Source organism: Natator depressus, chromosome 3 (assembly GCF_965152275.1).
Source record: "Natator depressus isolate rNatDep1 chromosome 3, rNatDep2.hap1, whole genome shotgun sequence".
In the NCBI taxonomy this organism is placed as follows: Eukaryota; Metazoa; Chordata; order Testudines; family Cheloniidae; genus Natator; species Natator depressus.
Window position 1 is genome coordinate 91244466 of NC_134236.1, and position 21580 is coordinate 91266045.

A 21580-nucleotide genomic window follows, 5' to 3' on the forward strand; every position below is an offset into this window, starting at 1 on the left:
TTAATGGGCACCCCTCTGCCAGTATAAAGGGATCTTAGTTTAAATTAGCATTAGGCCCAACAAGTAACTGCTTTGTTTAGGCTACGGCTACACTACAGCTTAAGTTGACATAAGTTATGTCATGCGGAGGTGTTAATTAGACACCCCCCGCCCCACCATAGCAATAAACTTATATTGACTTAAGCACTGATGTGGTTAGGACTATGTTGGTGGGAGAGCATCACGCAAACTGGAAGTTTCTAAGTGGCTATTGAGCTGGAATTGTTCCTGTACTACCTTGGTGTCTCAGCCAAACTTGTTGCCAAATAACAGGTAAAAAATGGAGAACCCTAATGACAACCACATATTGTTTTGATATGTGCTTGCCTAGAAAAAAAACAAAAAACTCATGAAAATAAAATATGTATTTTAGTGCTGCTGACTTGTTATATCATTCTCTGCTGCCACAGTACAGTTAGGCATGAGGACAGGATGTATTTTTAAATTTCCCCCCCAAATCTAAGTCTTTGAAACAGCTTCAAAGATAAATTCAGAATTAGAATACAGAGACAGTGTGTAAACCTGTATATGCTTGCAGATTTGTACACACGTCTACTTTGTTGCTCAGCCCATGATTGCAGCAGCTAGCTGTATATGAGCTAGATATTTTATCTATTCCAGCCTGCTCTTGCAGTAGCCTCTATCTTTCTTGAAACTTTGGTAGCACGCTTTTTTCTGAAACAATTTGTTCATTAATGCAGCAGTAATCATGAAAATAGGTCACAGCCCTTTTGGAGTTAAGCTGTTATGTCCCCACAGAGAACAGCACTTAAATATCAATAGCGTAACCGGGAAAACTCGGCAGTTATTTCCCTGTTTTCTGCAGCTCAATGAGGAGTTGTTCGATGCAGACCCCATTGCACTCAGGATGAATGGTGGTGATTGTGAGAAAATGATCTCCTATTAATGCAAGATGTCACAGTGAGAACAAAGACTAGTTTTTACCATGATGTGATGAGCTCACCCAAGCCCCAATTTGGGAGAATTTGATGCTGGTCCAGGTGCCAGCTTTTGCATATGTGACATACCAGGGAAAACTTTATAAAACGTTAAACAGGGCATTAAATATTGATTCATGGCATTTAAATCCCAAGGTCATATGGGGTGAGATGGTAACTATGACATTTTGCATACTATTTCCTTCTGCAACCCCCACCCCCTCCCAATAATGTAATCTTTAACAGAGCTAAGACAATCACATTCTAATTTAGAAAAAAGAAGCCTATCACAATATAGTAAAAACAAAAAAAGTTGAGGGGTTTTTAATTGCAAAATTGCTCAGTTTTTACTGGCATAAACATCTATCAAGAGTCAGTGTATTTCAGATTAAAGGTTGCTGCCAACTTTTCCACACCACACATCCTCCTTGTTCCTACTCCAGGATTTTGTTGTTTTCTCAGGAAGGTCCTGGCATGAAATGCTGTGAAGATGTGTCATTCCACTACACATACGACCATTCATGTAACAGAGCAGCAGTGTGAAGGAGCAGCACTCACTGGCTGTCCTGGGCTGCTTGTTGCTGTAGACTCAGCAATATTTTAAATATATAACTTATCAAAAACAGGACAATAAATGCCTTTAACACAACTACAAATTAAAAGATTAGATACGACACACTTCACTAGCGTCCTACAAACAAAAGCTTGAGATATAGTTGTTGTGTTAAAAGAACATAACATAAAAACAGCCATACTGGGTCAGACAAAGGTCCATCTAGCCCAGTATCCTGTCCTCTGACAGTGGCCACTGACAGGTGCCCCAGAGGGAATGAACAGAACAGGTAATCATCAAGTCATCCATCCCCTGTTGTCCATTTCCAGCTTCTGGCTAACAGAGGCTAGGGCAGAGGTGGGCAAACTACGGCCCGCGGGCCACATCTGGCCTGCAGGACCATCCTGCCTGGCCCTTGAGCTCCCAGCCAGGGAGGCTAGCCCCCAGCCCCTACCCTGCTGTCCCCCTTTGCCCCACAGCCTCAGCTCGCTGTGCCGCCAGCGCTCTGGCCCTCCGCTCCTGCCAAGCAGCGCAGTGGCGTGGCTGGCTCTGGCCAGGCGGCAGGGCTGTGAGCTCCTGCTGCTCTAAGCAGCGTGGTAAGGGGGCAGGGAGCAGGGGTTGGATAAAGGGCAGGGAGTCCCAGGGGGCAGTCAGGGAGTGGTTGGATGGGGCCGTGGTTCTGGGGGTGGTGGTCAGGGGACAGGGAATGGGGGGGTTGGATAGACGTGGGAGTCCTGGGGGGGCCTGTCAGGGGGCAAGGGTGTGGATAGAGGTCTGGGTAGTCAGGGGCCAAGGAACAGGGGGTGTGGAGGGGGGCAGGAAGTGGGAGGGGGCAGAGGCCAGGCTGTTTGGGGAGGCACAGACTTCCCTACCCAGCCCTCCATACAGTTTTGCAACCCCAATGTTGCCCACGGGCCAAAACGTTTGCCCACCCCTGGGCTAGGGGTACCATCCCTGTCCATCCTGGCTGATAGCCATTGATGAACCTATCCTCCATGAACTTATCTAGACCTGTTATAGTCTTGGCCTTCACAACATCCTCTGGCAAGGAGTTCCACAGGTTGACTGTGCATTGTGTGAAAAAATACTTTGTTTTAAACCTGCTGCCTATTAATTTCATTTGGTGGCCCCTAGTTCTTGTGTTTTGAGGAGGAATAAATAACACTTCCTTATTTACTTTCTCCACACCAGTGATGATTTTATAGACCTCTATGATATCCCCCCTTAGTCTCTTTTCCAAGCTGAAAAGGCCCAGTCTTATTAATCTCTCCTCCTATGGCAGCCTGTGGAAAAAGTTAAGATATTACTAGTTCTTGCAATATCAACCATTATAAGTACAGGTAAAGCACTGGCTACAGCAGGTTAGCTTACCTAGTGGTTCATAGGTAAGAACACTTTCTACATACACCTTTTGAACTATAGTTGAGCCCTGCAATATTCCCCAAAAGTCAGTGGGTTTGCTCTCTACCAGCCAGTAGGGGGAGCAAATTCCAGTATTGAGGGCTCCTTAATGCTCAAATCTGGAAGCCGTTAGTTCATGCCTCCAGGTTATTTCACTGGAAGAGAAAAGCACTGAGAGGCAAGGTCTCACAGACACCCATAACCCAAACCACAAAATTTAACCAGAGAACCAATATATCTTGAATTGCACCCAGTTAGAAATTGGAACCTAATACCATCTTTGAAGAGCTGGGATAATGCGTTCTCCTTGCAAAACAACAAAAGTAGCTAAATTCTGCAGTAGTTTAGCTGTGAGTGGTCTTCAGGTATCAAGTAAAATGTGTTGCAGCAATCTATTTGAAGACAGAAGTCCTAGCCAAATGAAGATGGAAAAAAGTAATTAATGGCTACCTCCATAGTGTAGAGATCTAGAAGTATCCTGGGATTCAACAGGACTCCTAGAGTTCAAAACTTGATAATGCAAGACAGGCATGCCTGTTCAATAGTGCAGTTTGACATTACTGCAACTACTTCAAGTTGCTTTTTCCAGTCCACCAGCATTATCTCTGTCTTATCTGGAATGAACTTCAGACAGCTACTTTTACCTGAGTCTGTTCCTTAACCAGATACTAGGAATGTCAGTCAGCAAGGTCTGATGAAATAAACAAACATAATGCTAATGAGTTATCCTGAGAGCTGGTTGGAAATTTTTTGAAACTATTTTTTGTTAGAAGACATTGATTTGTCAAAATGGAAACTTTTCATGGGATTGTACCAATTTCGACACAACTCTCAGGTCCAGGATGGTTGAGAGAGAGCTCTGAGAATAGCCAATAGGAAGGTAGTTAGGGCACCTACATGCAAGGTGGGAGACCCAAACTCCTCGCTCTGCCGGATTCAGAGCAGGGACTTGGGTCTTCCACCTTCCATGTGAGTGCCCTGACCCCTGAGGTATTGGTTACTCTGCTTTTTTGTCAAAAATGTGGAAAGGGCTCTGTTCCCTCCCAGTTTTCATTATCGTCGGTGTACTAATCATACTTCACGCAAACCATCTCTCTAGGGGCCTTGTGTACACATCAAATAGAAGGGTTGACAAACTAGATCCTTCTTATATCCTTCATAAGAGAGTCGTCTCAGTTGAGCAATTGCCCGATATTCAGGGTCCTTGTGGAGAGAAAAATAACAGAATCACTCCAGTGCAGTCCTGTCTATCCCTACCAGCGTCCACACGCATGTGGAAATTTCATAGGCAACAGTATCAAAGGCTGCTGACAGATCTAAAAGAAACAGTATGGGACACCTGGTTTTTGTTTATCCCCTCAGGAGGTCATTCATAAGATCTTTTATGTTATGAAATAAAAGACACTGCAGAGAATAGAAAATGAACTCCTGAAGAACAAAGAAAATGTTCAGAATACTTTGAGCCTTAGGAAAGGGAGAAAAAACACAACAGAGCAGGAGTTGCTAGGGACAGGCTTTTAAAGCATTCGAACTTTTTTATTCTGTATAATGCTTGTTAAACAAATTAAAACATATTGGGCTTGATTCTGATCTCACTTGCAGGGGTTAACCTCAGTATAAATACTTTTACTGTAATAACACTACTTCTGATTTCCCTAAGTGTAAGTGAAAGAAGAATTAGCCTTTATTCAGATATGACAAATAAAATATGTTACCTTAACTTTATTCATAGTGCAAAACACTGTAAAATTCCAGCCTACATGGAGCAGCTTCAGATTTAAGATACAACTTTTTTTTTTTTTTTTTTTGGGAGAAAGGATGCAGGCCCAATGCATGAGACACTGACCCCAGTACCCTAGAGCAATTTTTCAGAGAGGGTGAGCAGGAGGGAAACCATCAAAGAAAACTTCTGATAAAAATGTAATTGATAAGGCATTCATACCTGAAGACCCCTGACATTTTAACAAAAGTGTAGATAAAACCCAGAATTTCAAAATTGCAACATGTTCCAAGAATCAGACAGATCGTAGAACTGCCATAAGAACAAATTCCCAACCCAGTCCCTGCCATCACCCCAGGTAAACCAACCAGGAAATAAAGATGTCTTTGTTCTCACCTGGAAGGATGCCACAGATGTCATCTGGCATACCATGGGATAGGAAGAAAATCATTCTCAGGATAGGGCTAATTTTCTAACCCAGTGGAACAATGAGTGTTCTCATAGTACCTAGTCTCTTTTTCTAATTCCTAAGCTTATTGGCACCACTTTCTACAGCCAGACACAAAACATGGGACACCTAACTTGGGAATCACATATTTTGGTGCTCATATTGGCATATACGTTCCTAAAAGTGGTATTTAAGCACCTAAATGTTTCTCTGTGAGGTTAAATGCATGATTTTAGGCATCCAGCTTACCATACCAGTTTGAAAATGAAGGCCCTGGTCTGAAAAACAAAATTTGTGTGGGTGTGTGGATGTCTCCCCAAGCTGGTGGAAACGAAATTTATTGTGGAAGAGATTTATAGAGTCTCCTGGGAATGCATGCGTTACAATATATGCTTAGGTTTGGATTAGATTTTTATTGGTAAATGTCAGTAAACATCAATTTCACTGTCCACACAAACTGACAAAAATATTTCCATTTATTAATAACTGAAATTTGCAGATAGGCAAAGAAAAAATGCTGCTTGGGAACTTAGTTTCATTTAAGGATGATGTTGACAATTTGTGTTAATGATTATAAAGCTTTAACTTTTTGAACCACACTATCTACTGTCATTAAATAATGTACGACACCCCCCTATAATGTCCCACAATGGTGAACATTTAAAGAGAAAAAATGCTTCAAATAAACTGATATTATCCATCAAAATTATAAAAAAAATAAGAATTGAATTGTGCTAAACCAAAATATACTTCAGCTTGGGTCTGATCCAAAACCCATTGAAGTCAACTTGGAGTTTTTTGCATTGATTTCAGTTGACTCTGGGTCCGGTCCCATTTGAAGAGGTCTCTGACTCCATCCCCAGATTGTAAAGAAGATTCCTTGGTAAACTTGTTGAGTGGTGAGAAGTGATATTAGGTCTGGATCCTGCACTGATATACGTACCGACGAAGCCCAGAGCTCACATGGCACTCACTGCAGGATTTGGGCTGGATAGCTGATATTGGAAAGGTCGGGAACATTCAGTATGGCCATGTAGGCTACTGAAGCAGAGAAATCATGACTAAGGAATGAAAGAAATGTTTGTTTCCCTTCATTTTTAAGTGGGGGAGCTAATCATTAGTAATGCTGTGTGTTTGAGTTATGATTTGTGTTTAATTAGCAAAGATATGTGGTTAGTGAAACAGCATCATGAGCTGCTTGCAATATTTGTAATGAACTTTTTTGCCAGTGTTGGAAATCAATTGGAGTAAACCTGCAAGCCAGTGTTTTCCAAGGTCCCATGCTATCACAACCCATATGAAAAGTATCTCTGAAGTTCTAGTCTAACCCTGCTTCTGAAGCTCACTACTTCTTGGGAAGATTTTCATCATTGTCACCCTCAGTGTATATTATTGAAGGGGTTATTTGCCACGGTGACCAGTAAACCATGAAATTGTGTAGTATTGGTAATCTCAGTACTGATTCTGGAGATGTGCTCCTATGCTTATTCTCAGTTGGTGATGGTGGACATTTGATACGGAATCCCCTGAAGTAGTAATAGCCTGTGTTTACCAGGTACAGAGCCATCTCTTTAGCGACATTGTTAAATGTGAGCAAAAATTAGAGTGATCTGTGATATTCTCTCCCCTTCATTACAGTGCTTCAGGTCATAAACATAGCTTGCTGGCTGCCAAATCTCTTAGCAGCAGCAGGGCCTTGCTGTGTTATCAACTAATGAAATCGTTATGATTTCATCCTATGCCTGTTTGCTTTTCTAATACACTCATTCCTCAGTTACTACTGATTCTGAAATTCAGAGTAGGTCAAAAGCCTAACTCCAGGTAGAGGGGGCTCTTCTAAATAATAGCAACTTGGGAACAATGGGAACTCTTGCTAATTATGTTTCTATCATTCAGCCACAATAGGCTTTTGTATTACTCTTAATGTGAAATAGCCTAGGGGTATTATTTCAGTGCACTTCTGTAAATGTACTCATTGACTAAAGTGCTTGAAATCAAGCCCTTTTTATGTTGTTTTGCTAAAGCCATTGTAGTCTGGGAAGAAATGAAAGGGATACGAGCCATGGCAAGAAACAAGTGGCTAGTTGCACTGTGAGATTCAAGGCCAAGCTCAGTTAAATACAGAAATAGATAAGGCAGTGGGACAGAGGTTTATAGTTAAAGTGATGTAAATTACAGGTCAGTAAGTGAGTACAGTGGAGTTGCATCTTACATGGGAGTTAGGTTCTAAAGTCAGCGCATAAGGCGAAAATCGCCTATAGTCAAAAAGAGAGAAGACGGAAGCTTGAAAGAATAAAAAGGGAGAAAGACGACTTCAACGTCATTATGTGCAAACCGGAGTGCCTCAGGATGGCCAGGAGCTTTGTCTATGATCAGCAACACTTTAAAGCCAAGTCCTTTCTCTTCGAGGTACCGCTTGACCTCCGGCGGAATGAAAGACTTGTGGAACCAATCCAGAAATAATGCTGCCGTCACCCAAGCCTTTTTATTTGATTGCCAGAACACAGGCAGGAGATTTTTGTTCTTGCCTTTTAGGGCACAGGGATTTGCAGCCTGGCTTTATTAAATGCCCAGCCGCATTGCCACAAAACAACACAGTCACACGGTCTTTAGCTGCTTTGAAACCAGGGGCTTGTCTTTCTGATTTTGAAGTGTAAGTGCGGTTGGGCATTTTTTTTTCCCAAAAGAGCCCAGTCTCGTCAGCATTAAAAACTTGTTCCGGAAGATAGCCCTTTTCCTTCTGTGATTTTCTTTAATTGTTCGGGGTCGGCTTTTGCTGCCTCTTCATTGGCAGATGCAGCTTCACCAGTAGTCTGCATGTTTTTGAGGTTGAAGCGGTTCCTAAAACTGTTAAGCCAACCTAGGCTGGCTTTGAATTCCTTCTCCTCAGAAGGCTGTCCCTCTTCAGTGGGGGGTTTGAACAGCACATAGAGGCTAAGAGCCTTTTCTTGCAACATGTTGCCGTCGATAGGCACACATTTATGGTTCATGTCTTCCAACCATAAGTTTAATGCCTTTTCAGTCTTCACTAAAGTCTTATCATGCACCTGGCTCATCACCTTAGCAGTTATTGGAGCACTTGATGCCACGGCTTGACGAATTTCTCTCTTGAATCTTGATGGCACGGATGCTAGATTCATTGCGGCCATATTTACACTACACGTTGGAGACCGACATACCATCTCTCAGTAAGTCCAACACAGCCAGTTTTTCCTCCAGCGTTGGAATAGATCGCAGTTTCTTCAGTTGAGCACCAGATGAAGTAGTTGGCTTGTGTTTAGGGGCCATGTTGTATGAAAAATACATATCTTTAAACACTAGAATGACACTCAGCACGGCGAGATGCTCGCCGGATCGGCGGGAAGCAATCGATCCAGTGGGGGGTCAATTTATAGCATCTAGAAGCAATAAATTGACCCCCGAGCGCTCTCCTGTCAACTCCTGACCAGTACTCCACCACCGCGAGTTATTTTTCTTTTTTTTTACTGAGCGCGTATAGTTGAATTCGCGTAAGTTAAATGTGCATATGATGCAACTCCACTGTATAAGTAGTCTAACTGAGGCTGAGAGGCTACAGGGCCAAACCTGAGTGGGCACACCAGGCACTGGACTGGCCAGTACTGCTCCTCCTTGCCACAGCTATGGGGCAGGTTCCTGCACCACTGCTTCCCCCCTCCCCCACCTTGCCCGGCTTTCAGCAGCCTGTGTTCCCTCTCAGGGCAGGTCTACACTTAAAATGCTGCATCGGTGCAGCTGCGTTGCTGTAGCACTTCAATGAAGATGCTGTAAGCTGGATAGGAGAGAGCTCTCCCATTAGCTAAATTAATCTACCTTCATGAGAGGCACTAGCTATGTCGGCGAAAGAAACGGTCCCACTGACATAGCGCTGTCTACAGCAGTGCTTAGGTCAGTATAACTACCTCACCTAGGGGTATGGGTTATTCACACCTGAGTGACATTGTTATACTGAAGTAATTCTGTAGTGTAGACCAGGGCTCAGGGATGGGGAGTGACACTGCACTGGGGCAGGTCTGAGCTGGAACACGGGCTGAGCATGATGCGGATTCCGCTGGCGCCAGCAGCTGCAGAGGGGATAGCTCCACAGGGAATGACAGTGTGCACCATGGAAAAAATTTCTGGGAGCATACCTATCTGAGGGAGGATGAAAGTTATGCTATAAAGGGTTTAGGGCTGCCTCTAAGTACACAACTGTAAGTGATGCCAGAATTGAACCCTACGCATCTGACCTGGTGTGATATACACACCATGAGGCTGCAAGAGTATGTAGAGGTGTCATTTAAAATTGCAAGGAGAGAGCTACTTTAACTTATACAATTGTGTTAGTTATTTCAGTTGCTGCAGCCCTCTCTCCCAGTGCCTCCACATTTATATTGTGCCAGTTTAGACTTCCTTAAAGTTGAAGAGTCATGTCCTGGTGCGCTTCAGGCCCTGGATTGCCTTAACCTAGCCCTAAACACATTGCATCCCAGGAGGCATAAGGGCTGTCTATAAATTACATAACATTTGGGTGGGTGGGGGGGATGTTCCTTAATTGTCAGTTAGTTTCAGTGTTATAAAAGGGTTGGAGGGTCTTGACCTCCCCCCCCCCCCCACACACACACAAAAAATGTGTTTTGTAATTTAAGAGCAGCCCCACAGAGCTGTCTCTTGTCCATGGCGCCTCAGTTCAGCCCCTCTGAGGAGCCAGAACAGTTGTCCTGTTTTCTAGCTCCTTCTTTTATGGGCAGGGGAAAAGTGGTGCTTCTGTCCTGCATTCCTCCTTGTGGTGAAGGCAGCAAAGAGTGGAAGCTGCAGCCAGGTCCTGGCAGGGCAGAGGGAAATAAATGTTGGGCCCCTGGCTGCGGCAAAATGGTAGATTCCGGAACCCCCAAAATGGAATTCCCCGGCAGTGTGGCAGAATGCCAGATTCCTTGGACAATTCCATGAATTCACAGTAACATAGTACATGGGGCCCTAAACCATTAGAAACTTTAACAGCCACTGAACAACATGTGAGTTACATCATCTCTGAACTTGATCCATTCTACCTGCTATTACTCTATGTGGCCTCTTTTAGCAAAACTGTAGTATCCCACAGTAATGATGGAGAATGCTACAGTAGCATTCTTCTGTACATTGTTGTAATTTGGGCCAGTACTATAGAATATGGTAGGTTTTTTTTAACATTATTTTCCACCAGCAGTAGTGAATTGCCAAGATTGAAAAGTTAATTTAGTTGGTTGTGTGTCACTGTTTTACTGTTTGTATGGTGCTATCATTGCATTTACAAGACAGTGCAGTCAATACTCATATTGATTGTTTGACCTTAATAGAAGTTTTCCAGGTCTTGCACAAATTGAGGGCATATGAAAATATCTTTTGTTCTTACCTCACAGCAAACTCATGCTATTTGCATCACTCCCTTTTGCTGTTTTAGTGCAATACTCAGCTGTGGAATATTTTAATAGTTAAAACTGCTTCTAATTTTTTAATTGAATGTGTCAGGTTACACCACGCCATTACAGTTCGAGTGCCCTTTTATTCTTAGATGGTAAAGGATCACTTTAAACTTTTGGATACAGTACATGTTAACACAGCTAATTTTCTACACTTCGTTGCTTGACTAAGTTCTGGTGCCCCCTGGCACCAGTACTTAAGTAAAATTAGACTTGTTTGAATTGGAGCAAGTAGCACTGAAGAGGTAATTCCATCCAGCAGAAACATTCATAGTTGGATCATTGATCCGCTCGCTCAGTTTGGTTGACAAGATTTGTTTGGTTGATTTTTCAGGGTGGAGGGGTTGTTTATAATGCACTTCATTTCTGACTGCAAAGTCAGCAATAACCATGGCAAATCAAAATCTGACATAGGGCCAAACTATTTAGTCTTAAGTCAATGGGAAGTTTGCCTAAATTCAGAATGAGGCAGTGTAGCAATGCGAGACTTACCACCATGATGCATCCTGCTGGCCATTCTGGAATTATCTCAATTCTTTCCACAGGATGCTCTACTCCAGTGGTGTCTCACTCACCCTTACTCTTGCTTTGCTATCTCCACCACTCTGGGACCCGCATCACTCCCCAGACCTCTGGCTGTGCCCCGCTCTACTGTCTCCCCCTCTTTTGGGGGAACCGGCAGTCTATGGTCTAGCCACTCACCTCAATAGCCAGCTGCATAGTCACCAGTCTAGTCCCTTGCTCTGGGGGGGGGGGGCAAACTGCAGTCTTTGTTGGCTACTTCCCTCGGGCAAGTGTGTGTGGGGGTCCAGCGGGCAGCAAAGAAAACACAACACAGAGCCCTAGCACCTTATCTGTCCTTCCTCCAGGACCTCAGTCTGGCAACAGCCAGCCAGAAGCTCTTTCTACTCTGCCCAGCACTGCTCTAGTCATAGTGCTCCTAAGTAGCTAGTCCTTTCTAGCAAGCCAGGGAAAGACTCCTTCTGCTCACTTGAGCAGCCCTTTATATATGGCCCCTGCTGGCCCTGATTGGCCACTGCAACAAGCCACCACCCAATTGGCTCACCTCGTGAGCCCTCCTCTAATTGGAGGGTTCTGTGCAGGCTCCCTCTGGCCTGCTTTAACCCTTCTTCCCTGCGTGGGGCAGCTGCCCCACCACAGTAAGGACCTCAATATTTGGCCCATGAGTAGTGAAAATAGAAACAAAATGGTGCGGCTGCTCAGATAAAGTACCTTCACAGTAGTAGGCTACATGGGCATGTATACCAGGTGTGGTGTTTTATGACTCACAGAAAATACTTTGTAAATGCCTTTGGCATTTCTGATCTGCTTTTTTGTGTATAATCCTGAGAGGATTCAACATGATCCGAAAGATATAAATGTTTCTTTAACAGTCTGAGCGATTTCAGAGTGCAGAATATAACAGTGTTTGGTATGACCATTTACTTCCACAGTATTGCATATATTTCATGGTTACTGAGGTAGAGAAGTAGATGATTTAATTGGGGATTGGTCCTGCTTTGAGCAGGGGGTTGGACTAGATGACCTCTTGAGGTCCCTTCCAACCCTGATATTCTATGATTCTATTCTATGCTGAGGTTTGGGATAGGCGAAGGCAGAGATTATTTTTATTGGAGGGTGGAGAGAATATTTTTTTAAAAGAGGGTTCCTGCCATATCTGCTGGAGTTAGTGATGCACTTGTATGGTTATTCAGAAATATAGATTTTGATGAGATGTGTACAATTCTGATGTAATTGCCCAGCTGCCAGAAGAAAAGGGAAATTTATGCAGTGCTAGCCAGTGCTTCTTCAGGAATAGGGGAAACCTGAACTTTGTTTCTCCTGCTGTACTTTCTCCCTGCCCCACCACCCTTTTTTTTCTTTGTTATCTCTCCCTAGATCCCTTACTCCTCATCTCCCTACATGTTGCCTGGCAGCATGGGAATGCTGCATACCTCCAAGCTGCTGATCTGCTCTTCTCCTGCACTTAGTCTGTTCATTTGCACCACACACACACACACACACTGTCTGAAACATGGTCAGAGCAGGGATCTGAACACTGCTTTAGGAAACATTGCTGTGTGATGGAAAGCAAGGATGCATGCTTGGCTCCCTTCTCTGATCATGTGTTTCAGAAGGGAGGGAGGGAAAGGAATCAAATTGCAGAGGAGCAGAGAAAGACCTGAGTGTATAGAAGATCATGATTGTTAACAGTTTAATATTTTTTCCAGGGACAGTTCTCAAGATAATCTGGGACCCAAGAGTCCCCTGCCACAGAAGGGCAAGGTGAGGCGAATTCTAGGTTGTTTTAATATCCATATCCCGGGATGCAGAAGCTTTGGGGTTTGGATAAACATCAGGAGTTTGTACACTCCTCTGAATCTGTGGAGGTTCATGTGTCCCAAGACGCTCTATGATCTTCTGTTTCTAAAAAAGGGGTGGGTAAACTTTTTGGCCCAAGGGCCACACCTGCATGGGAAAACTGTCTGCAGGGCTATGAATGTAGGGCTGGGGTGGGGGGTTGGGGTGCGGGAGGGAGTATGGAGTCTGGGAGGGGATGCAGTGTGCAGGAAGGGGCTCAGGGCAAGGGGTTGGGGTGCAGGAGGGGTGCAGCAGGGGGCTCAGGGCAGGGGGTTGAGGTGCAGGAGGGGTGCAGCAGGGGGCTCAGGGCAGGGAGTTAGGAGACTCGGTGCAGGAGGGGTTCGGGATGCAGGCTGCCTGCCTGCCCTGGCCCCGCACCTCTCCCGGAAGTGGCCAGCATGTCCAGCAGTGGTTCCTGGGGGTGGGGTGGGGCAGGCGGCTCCGCAGCGCCCTGCCCTCACCTGCAGGTACCACCCCCAAAGCTCCCGTTGGCCACGGTTCCCTGTTCCCAGCCAATAGGGGCTGCGGAGGATGGTGCCTGCAAGCGAGGGCAGTGCATGAAGCCCTCTGACCCCATCCCCCAGGGGCCGCAGGGATATGGTGCCGGCCGCTTTCGGGAGCAGCGCAGGGCCAGGGAGCCTACCTTAGCCCTGCCACGCTAGGGGGCTGGCAATCCTGCAGGCCAGATTGAAAGCCCTGACGGGCCAGATCCAGCCTGCAGGCCATAGTTTGTCCTCCCCTGTTCTAAAATGTCCTTCTCCGCAGCAGGCTGATCATAAGCTGTGATTGTCCTCCCTGGGGCATTCAGGGAAGGACTCCTCAGGTGTGTTCAGGGGGAGATGGCAGGTTTATCCCCAAGCAGATATCTACAGGTGGCAGCTCTGCTTTTCCTTTCCCAGGCATCAGTGATGATGTAGAGAAGTGGTGCTCAACCTTTTGTGGCTCAGCACCCATTTGTAAACATTTATGGTCTGTCTCGACCCTGTAAATAGTCTGGGGGTAGAGGCCCTGGGGCATTTTTGGTTGGATCATGCCCCACAGGGGGTTGGGTCTTGCCTGGCACTCAGTCCACAGTGGTGGCTCCTGCAGCTCCTGTGCTATGAGACTGGTTGGGCTTGGCTCTCTGCTCCAGGCATTGCAACCTCTGGGGTTACAGCACCACTCAGTTTGGCCCCGCCCCCACGACTGGAACGAATTTGTTTGAGTGGAGTTGTGACCTGGCTCATGGGGTTGCAGTGCCACTCACTTAAATTTGGCCTACCCAGACTCCCATCATCATGACAGCTGGGCTAAACCTGCATGGTGCTGGGACCCCAGAGGTGGCAGCGCCTGGAGCAGGGAGGCGAGCCCAGCCAGCCCTGGGGGACAGAAGCCACAGGAACTGCCAAACAACCCTTTGAAACATTCTGGCGACCCAATTTTGGGTCCCGAACCACAGGTTGAGAAACTCTGGTGTAGGGTTTCTCCCTTGGGAGCCTGTTTGCATAAAGGTAGGGGCACCTTCAGACTTCTACCTTATGTGTGTGTCTTCATTGTCTCCCTCCTGCCTATCCATATCACTCCTAATTAATTGCCTCTTCTACGTAGTCAGTCTACAGCGCCCTTCTTCCCCTTCCCCCCAATATGTTTCCAATCTACCATAGTCTCCCCATTGCCTTTAAGTGTGTGTTCAACATGCTGAACAATACTCTGGTATAAATTGCCCAAAGTATGTGAAAAATAGCAGGAAAATGATTTTAACCTGCAATCCTGGTTTGTACGATTGCTGAAAGGAACCACTGAGCTGTCAAAAAAATGGTGTGAACTGGGTTTGTTTGAACTAAAAGATCTGTTGGTTAGAAGTTTTTCATGCTTCTGGTGAGATTACAACGTTGTTTTTTTGTATGACAGGCCAAAATATCCTTAAAATGAGAGGCCCATTGGAAACTTGTCTTTTTGGTCACATTTGATGAGGCAAATTTGCCACTTTTCTTCGACATTTCTTTTCTGGGGAACACTTAGAAAATTACACCGCTCAGGGTAGAAAGGAGATTGGAGCACCATCACTTGCACAATTGCCTGTAGAAGTGTCAACAGTCCTTGGCCCTTCTTTCTCATCTTAAAAGATGTTCTGAATAGATCAGACGAGAGGCAACTGGATAAATTTCTATCTCTGTGGCTCTGTTCTGAGCTAATCCTGCCATGTGAACCTAATATCCCTGCTAATGACTCTGTGTGACAATTTACACTCTCACCTTATTCCTCCTACCTTTCTCATTTTGCCTTCTGTCTTAGAAGAGTGCAACTCAGCCAAGCAGGGCAAATTTAACCTTGCGACGAATGCTTTGCAGTACCAGTCTGGCAAGCTAAAATTGGATATGAACAGTCCAATCTTTGTTTATTTAAAAAAAATGGCCAAAGGAAAATAAGAACAATCTAGCCAAATGTTTTCCCAAGCTAGGGAAGCAAAGCTGGCATCCTAGACTGGGAACTTGGATCTTGTGCAGTGGCTGTGATTTTCTAGCAGCTGAACAGCAAGCATCAGAAGCAGAAACTGCATTTTCATGTTTTGCTCTTTTTTCCCCTTTACTCCCTCCTTTGCCTGAGTTTGTCTTAACAGGATCAGACTTTAACAAAGCTTAAGAACTACCTACTAAATCTGACACTCTTTTCCCCCCATTTAATACCATCTGAGGGACTGTCAAGCAAAGTTTTACCACATAAAAAACCCTATGAAAATAGAAAGGAGGAATACTTTTCTTTTTGTGGTTGATAACTGGCTGTGTTCATCAAGGGAAACCAAGTCCATGGCAGCAGGACCCCAAACTCAATTTTATGAGACAGTTTTTTTAAAAAAAGGTAGAGCTGAAAATGTTCACTAAAAATGAAATTTCTTCAAAAAGCAGAATTGAATGTTTTTAAAACAAAGTTTTCTTTTGGCCCATGTATGCATGGAAATCCCTGACAATAAAGCTAAGAACATGGTGAATTTCTGCTGTTTCCATGTGCTGCTCTTCCTTCAAACAGCCGGCTTGTTTCTCTTTGGCGTGTTTCTCTCTTTATAGTCGGCACTTTTAGTTGCTAAACGTGGCTCAGAATCCTTTACATTGTTTGCAGTAATGCTTTAAAGGAACTAGCACATAGGGTTCTTGAGCATATCTGAACCCATTGCACCCATTGCACTTGACTGAGCAGAAACAAGGCTGCCCTTTTTGCAGCAGGAATGAGGTACAGAGACACTCCATAGCCAGAGAAGAGGAATTTAGGAATGCACTGCTGATTTAATGACCACATTGATCCAGGTACTATTCTGGTGATATCTTTTTACATATGGCACTCAAGGAAGGCAGTCTCTGCCTAAGGCTGCCTTAAGATTGGGTTATAACGTTTGCTTGTCTTTGATAGAAGCTTTAATGTAATTAGTCATTATACAGACTGATTCATGGTTACAAGCTTTAATGTCTATGCAGCATCTAATTACCATGGACATTATTTCTTCTTTTCCAAAGGACTGGAGTAGTGGAGAGGGAAATGGAATAATATGACAAAGCATCCCTAGTAAACACTCTGGGTAAAAAAGGCACACCATGCATTGTTTAAACAATGGCCTTGGGCATTCAGCTGTGCATGCTTAAGTAGAAGTACTGGTCTTCCTTTGCCTGAAGTCATACATCACAGATTTAGTTATATGATTGTTGTGGCAGTAAGGTTCACTGCAGATTGTTAATCTTATGGTGCAGATCTAGAAGCATGTTTCTCAAATGCTGCTTTTCTTATATAGAGAGGCTGTTTTTGTGGTTTTGCCTTTGCAAATTCCTCTCTCTTTAAAATCAGTTTATTCTTTTTGCAATAACAAAACTCCAGGTTTTTTTACAGCAAGAAACCTTTATGAAGGAACATGTCTATTCTGCTGCTGGAACCATTGTTGGAATTAAATTTGGTGACTTCCCACAACACATAAATCAAAATTACAGTTTCCTTAATGAATACTTAGACATTCAATTAATAGAACATTTAAAGTGAACGTTGATGCCCATGAATAATGGAGTAAAACACACTAGAGTTAGGCAAAAGGAGCACTTGTAGAATTTTAATTAACTCTGAAGTAGCTTGAGCATGTATGATTTTTGTAGGATAATTTTCCTTAAATTAAATGTGACAGTGTCTCCAAATAGGTGCTGCATGACATAATAATCCAGTTCAACTTCTAATTGTCCTTCAGTAGCTAAAAATTGTATTATACCATCTGGAGAAAAATAACTTTGGCAAACCCAGACAGTCATGGTAATAAGGCTTATTTCATTGCCGCCATTATAAAGGCATGTGCGTCCTGGATACACAGCTGTTACCAAGGCCTAAGCTTATCCATGTGTTGAACAGCTGATATCTTCCTTTATTCCGTCCCACTACTGAACGAATGGTGTATCTGGTGGCACTTGTGGTACCTGACTTCTTTTCACCGTTGTCCCCCTAAGGTAACACTAAAGCTTCCTGAATTTCCCTATTAGTGATAATGTTTAATAAAAAAAAATCTCTTTGTTAACAAAGTTTATATCTACATATAGCATACATCCCAGCATCCATTTCTCAGAGCTGCTTTGTATATTAGGCCAGGCAACTACTATAATCTCAGCAGTAGCATAAACTAAGGAGCTCATTACAATATCAGCAAACCTAGGTGGAGGAAGCATACTCTGTAGTGCATTGTGGGACGGAAGATGGGCTTAGGAGAGGATACAAAAAGAGGCCTTTATTTTTTATGAATCCCTCCATATTACTTTTTTAGGGGGTCCTTAATTTTTTTGGTGTACGTTTTCCTTGTATGTCCCAATTGGAGCCATTTGAAATGTTCATGACGATGAATGCGGATGAAATTGCAGTTGGGACTGGTTTTTTTTAGATATACAGTTCTAAGGACAATTAGCCTGACCTCATTGTGTTCTATAAGCACTGTGGCAATATAAATGTTTATAATAATAATTACAGTATTTCTTTCATATGTTTAACAAAAACTGGAATTAAATGTAGACAGATAATGACTAATTCAAGGCCTAAAGTGAGATATCTTGCTGTTCTTTGATGTGGACAGATTTCTGTTTCTTCTAGTTAATTCACGCAGGCAAAGTCAGTTTTTCTATTAGTTGTGTATTGGCCAGCTTGCTTAACCAATCAGAATAAGTGGGCAGGGTTCTGGATTTCCATTTTCTACAGGCAACCCAGTTTCCCCTCAATGTGTCTATTAAGGACCATTTCATTTTATTAGTTGCAAGATTCAGATTGTCCCATTGGCCAGGACAGAAGGACTTGGTAGAGTGGGGGGGGAAGGGTGCGAATGGAAAGCTGGTTCTTTGTAAATGTCTTTTTTTCCCTTAAAATACCAAATAAAGACAACAGTGGAAAAGAAACATGTTAATATAGACAATTTTTTACTGCTTTGAGGCACATAGGGTTTTTTTTTTTATATGCCCTTATAAATGTTTGTGAGGTCACACTAAAAGAAGGGGGGGGGCGCTGATCTGTGAGGTAGTGAGTGTCTTCCATTCTCATTGACTTCAACAAGAAGTGAGAGTTCTTCTGGGTATTTCGGTCACCCAGTATCTCACAGGATCAGGCTATTGTAGTCTAAAACCTAGTAGAATGTAGATTCTTATACTAAATTCATTTGGTTCATGATGCTGCTGAATCAGAGGAAATAGAATGAAACATTCTTTCCCTTTTGTTATTTTTTCTGGGGGTTTTCTGTGTGTGTATGTGGTGTAGGGTTGCGAACTTTGGTTGGACAAATTCCTGGAGATTTCATCATATGGCATAGTCTTTAATTAAAGATTAATCTTTAATTCCTGGAGACTCAAGGACAATCCTGGAGGATAACAGTTCAAAATGCAGGTGTGATCCTCTGAATGCTGCTCACTTGGGAACTCTGGTTCCCCCTGGCTGCTGTATTTCTTGCTCTGAATGAAGCACAACTACAGCAGTCAGCACAAACACTCTGACACACGTCGGGACAGAGGGACAGTCTCACAGGTGCATGGAAATACTTGAACCTGCTTCCCAGCATCAGATTCTTTGAACATTTACTGTACCAACAAATGTGAGAGTTCAGCAGATTTGCCTTTCTGCACATTGGTCCATTATATAAACATTAGAGCTGGTCAGAAATTTTCCAACAAAAGAGTTAGGTTGGAAAATGCTGATTCGGTGAACCCAAAATGTCGTGTGAAATTGAGTTGGGTTCGAACGTGCATCGGATCGAAGGCAGGGGTTTGATGGAACCCTGGAAACTTGCCTAGTTCCCTGCCAGATCGCCTGGTGGGCCACTGCGGAGCCTGGGTTTCCAGGTTCCGTGGCTCCAGGCCAGCCTCACCATGCAGACTGCCCTGGGGCCAGGAACTACAGAGATTTCAAGGTCCATGGCCCCAGTGCAGCTCGCCATGCAGTACAGTGGTGACACTGAGAAGAATGTCAATTTTAGTCAGTGGCTGCCGGTCCTGGGGAGCGTATTTCATTTTGGAAATGCCATGTGTCTGGTTCCGAATCAAATGTTTTTGAGGGGATTTCTGGCTCAAGAGAAATTTTTTCAAAATTTGGCTTTGGTCCAATTCATAATGAAACAAAATTCTTGAGATCTTAAAATTTTCTCAGAAAGGAAAAATCCTGACTTGTGGCCAACTCTAATAAACATATTTTAATTCAGATTGTGATCAGCCCTACACAGGTGCACAAACGGACAAACACACACTCATCACACAGACACTGTTCCCAGTTTCTTCCCCCCAGTGGGGGTCAACCACAATCATGGTGATGAGGGAGAAAGAGACAGGGAGGGTTAGAGAAGAGCTTTTGTTCCATCTCCCACAACAGCTGGTGTTTAGGGCCATGTAAGCGACCCTGCACTGTGTACAAGGTTATAGAGTTCCCATTCTGTGTACTGCCCCAGAGAAACTCTGGCTAAATCAGCCAGAATGCCTTTGAAGACTCTAGCTGCTGTGCAGCCCTTTCTCAATCCTCTTCCCACTCCCATGGCCAGTGGCTTAAAGCCATAATTTGGCCCAGTATTTCTGCTGATGTGGTTGTTATCTGATGAGTTTAGTAACTATAGCCATTAAAGGTTTTTGTTTTGTTACATATTTATACAGGGCACTTGTAAAGCAGTGGTAATGGAAACTTTGAAGACTGAGAGACTTTTAAAACAGGCACGGAGCAAGTAAATTAAGATGATGTCATGAGCTGAATATTGCTTTTAGGAGGCACGATGTTAAGGATCCAGCTTTTTAATTTTACTGCTTTAAAGCTAGTTTATGCTCTTTTTCAAACCATTAAGGTTTTCCCCACCTATTCATTAGAAAGATGTGCACAGTTTATTTAGATTCCCACATGCAGTATAATTTGTGTTGGCTAAAAGGGAAGAGCATACTTCTGCCAAGTAAAACATTTGGCTCCAGGATTCACTAAACTTCTTTTCCTCAGCTTATATTGAGAAACTGCTTTAATTTTCCAACTATATCGGAGAACTTCACTAATGTCCAAATGCTGATGTCTTTGAAGTCCATGGTAATGCTCCCATTGTCTCTAATGGTATGAGGAATTGGCCTTAAAGATGACTTGCAAGGGGAAAAGAATAGGATTGTATCTTTTTTATATTGTTTTATAGTGTATAAAGAAGTTGTGAACATTTCGCAAACCCTTCTCCCATTTTTTTTAAAATCTAAGGAATGTCAACTCTATTCTTCCATAGGTTTTCTAGAGAGCTCATCGAGCTCTCACATCTAAGTGTGAGGGAGTGGGGAGAAGAGGGCTTGTCAATTTTTTTTAAAAATGTTTTTTCTCCAAATTGTAAAAGATGAGCAACTAACCCCTCTCCTGAAAATAGTGGGTGAGTGTAAACAATATACATTCTCCAAAATTCCCCCTAACATGTCTACCATGTAAAATCAGAGATGACCAGAGTGAATGATCCTAAGGAGAAATAAAAAACAAGAATAAATAGACCCCTTTAAAGCAAAAGTTTCTTTTCGGGTAATCTGTATATATGAAAGTTGCAATATTACAACAAAAAAACTTCAAATCCAGACTCCAGCGAGAGACTGTTGAATTGGAATTCATTTGCAAATTCGATACAATTAACTTAGCCACTCCCAGTCTCTATTCAAGCCTAAGTCATTATGCAAGGTAACCTATTTCCCCTTGTTTTTTCCTCCCCCCCCCCCGACGTTCTTGTTAAACCCTGGATTTGTGCTGGAAATGGCCCACCTTGATTATCATACACATTGTAAGGAGAGTGGTCACTTTAGATAAGCTATTACCAACAGGAGAGTGGGTTTGTGGGGGGAGGTATTTTTTCATGCTTTGTGTGTATAAAAAGATCATCTACACTTTCCACAGTATGCATCCGATTAAGTGAGCTGTAGCTCACGAAAGCTTATGCTCAAATAAATTGGTTAGTCTCTAAGGTGCCACAAGTACTCCTTTTCTTTTTGCGAATACAGACTAACATGGCTGTTACTCTGAAACATATCATAGCTTCTTTTCTTTTCTTTTTTTTCTTCTCTTCTCTAACAAGACTATTTTTAAAAGATCTTTTCCAGGTGATCTTTAAGGACTCTACCATCTCTTGGTCAAACTGTTCAAATTAGTGTCACTTATGTATAAACTATACTCAACAATATTCATTTCTATTGATGTGAC

The 21580-nt window shown here is 43.3% G+C and overlaps 1 protein-coding gene across 1 annotated transcript in view; it reads left to right on the plus strand.

The window, feature by feature from the left end:
• Positions 1-21580, plus strand: part of SLC35F1 (solute carrier family 35 member F1) — a 375908-nt gene that overhangs the window by 77062 nt on the left and 277266 nt on the right. The gene's annotated exons all lie outside the window — the stretch shown is intronic.